The following is a 2,925-nucleotide window of genomic DNA, read 5'->3' on the forward strand; positions in this document are numbered from 1 at the left end:
AAATTTATTTATTTCATTACTATTACTAAACTAGTCTAGAAATATAATACATATTGCGAACTTGGAGAGTAAATTCTGTATTTTCGAAGAGGGTATATGTAAGATAAAAATTATGACTATATAAACTAATAGTCATAAGTTTCAAGTAGTTCCAACATATTAGCAAAATACAAAACATATATGTGAAAATATTTCGAGGCTGCTTGAGTTCTACGTTAGCTTAATTGATGGAGTGTGAACTCAATTTACATCTATTTGTACAACGATATTATTTGACGGATAAATATTTAAAATTAAAATTATTTTGATTATCATAAGGTAATGAAATTTTTGACGTCTCATAGTAATAGAATTTAAATATTCGAGTTAGTGAGTTACCAAAAAATTATTTTATAACCCAATATTAAAGTTTCTTGCAAAATTTCACGCTGAAGAAATTGTTCGCGACTAACATTCTTTCTGCTTTTATATTTATGAGAATAAACATCATGACACGTGGTCGGAATAATTTTATGAACTATCACAAACGTCAGTAGCGTAGCACAAGACTATACAGTGTAGAATATTTAACTGCCTCCGGTATAAATACGATAACATCAACAGGCCTAAACTATTGATTACATTTAGGCTTCGACCAAGACACGTCCCTTCCAATGCATTTGTTTATTTTATTCATAAGATTCCATCACCAAATTGCACCGAATCTTTAATAACAGATAATGCGCTAAGGATTTGTAAGGTTTGGGTCCCTTTTAAAGACGAAACAAAGTTCTTTTGTTTAACAATAAAAACAAACTGTAATAATGAGGGTAATAGGTACATTTAACAAAATTCTTTATTTTCCATAGTCACAAGAAGCAAGGCATCCTCATTAAATTTTAAATATATTTCTGAGGCGTCAAATTTGGGACTTAGAGGTAAAAAAAGGTGCCATGCTTAATTTACATATAAGCAAAACTTTCTTAAAAATAGAGGATAAATGATTTTGACACCTTCTAAAATAAATCCAAACACATCAGGATCAAGTGATCATATATAAATAATTAATAAAAAATTGTTAGTATATAATAATAGAGTGCAATAAAGCATCTTCTCTAATCAGTAGTTATATAAATAAAATCGTTTTTAAAATATGAATTTAAATTATATTTAGACTACGAAAGGAAGTCATTTCATATTTACTTGTTTGTAAGCTGATTACTGTGTTAAGTCTAAGCTCCCTGCTTTCATGAAACTTTCATTGTGACTTCAAGAGATTTATTTTAAGTCTAAGCACTAAATGTATTCAACAATAATTCTTGTGTAATTTAAAAAAAAAAAAACATCTCTTCCTTACCTGTTCTTTGAATAATTTAAAGGATATTGCATTCTGTTCGTGATTCAATACTATTCACGATTTTTTACGATTACGAGTCTCTTGATTAAACACTGTTTTACATTTGTTACGATTAAAGGTTTGTTTCATTTTAAAAGGCGCTTTCACAAACAGGATTGCAATTAAAACATTCATACAATTGAGTGTACTCAGCGATGAACGATTCCTATTATTCTAAAAACCCTGTTTCAAAGATATTACGAGAGTTTTCTTTGTTTCTTATCTAAGGTTTATTGCTTTAAAAAACTTTCCTTTTTTTAGAAAAAAGAGAGGAGAACGTCTCAGTTTTGAAATATTTTAAAAAGTCAATTTAAATATGTTAGATACAATCATGATTTATAAATATGTTTTTAAATTATGTTATTTTGTATTATACAACTAAAAGAGTCATAATCAAATGTTTCCGTCACTCTCATCCGGTTAATTAGGCGTAAGGAATGATATATTTTTTTAACTAACTCGTATTATAAATTCCAATAGAATAATTAATTACATCGGAAAGGTTTAAATGATACTTTTAAAGCTTATAAAAACTTTCTCGGTTTAAATTAATTTGCAAGAATGCTAATTACTGTTTTTAACTCGTCGCACTGCCGCCGCATTAAAATACTTTGTAAAGGTTTATTACTAAGAAACATTTTTTTTTTCTAATTTTAAAATAACTTTTTTATGTAAACTCGCTTGGCGTATGAATAAAGTAGTAGTATTTTAAACTTGTGTTACTATATTTTCTCGTCGACTTCACAAACTTTTACAATGTATAACCTAATGTGATTCGTTTCTTTTAGAGTTTTCTTTAAATATTATAACCTTCATACAACATTAAAAATGATTAATTATTAAATGTTTTAAATGAATCAAACTAGATAAAGCAAAAGCTATATAAACATATATTGAGGAATGTCCGTAATGATTTGATTTTACTTACAACATACCAATTGTTTATAGAGTTTATATCCCAAACTGCAGGTATAAGAATTTTTTTTTTTTTTTCGCTTCTCGGCCTTTTGGCTAAGATCAAAGTGTAGTATCTGTTCTTTTCAGGTATAAGAATTTTTGGTGTCCAATTGTATGTGAATCTGTACCATACAGCGTATAATACAATAAATTATTTTGTGACGTTATAAACAATTTGCCAGTACAGTTTCTACAGTTATTTTAACATGGAATGTTTTATTAAATTTAAATTAGAAAAAATATAAATGTACCAAGGGTAATTAACATTCAGGAATATCAAACTAACATTTTATAACAACAATTACTTATAAAGTAATAAAAAGTAACAAAATATAGAATAATAATAATAACGTAAAAACTATAACAGAAACTTATTTAACATTATAGTTCATTACTTTTATTTTTACATAAGATCCGCCAGCAGAAGTTACATATGAAGATGCAGTGTGATATAAATAAAATTCGTTAGAAAATATATTTTTTTATTATTCACAGATTCGTTACACTGCCGATTTAGATTTAGATTCGTAGAATTCCAATAGGTCTGAACATTATGTTAGCCGCAATACGTGCTTTGCTTTACAATGGTCAAT

The 2,925-nt window shown here is 27.0% G+C and overlaps 1 pseudogene; it reads left to right on the plus strand.

Annotated features, from left to right (window-relative positions):
- The first annotated feature begins 2,366 nt into the window (after positions 1–2,366).
- Positions 2,367–2,508, plus strand: LOC133320812 (U2 spliceosomal RNA; annotated as a pseudogene).
- Positions 2,509–2,925: the final 417 nt, after the last annotated feature.

The sequence above is a fragment of the Danaus plexippus genome, chromosome 5, assembly GCF_018135715.1.
Source record: "Danaus plexippus chromosome 5, MEX_DaPlex, whole genome shotgun sequence".
Lineage (NCBI taxonomy): Eukaryota > Metazoa > Arthropoda > Insecta > Lepidoptera > Nymphalidae > Danaus > Danaus plexippus.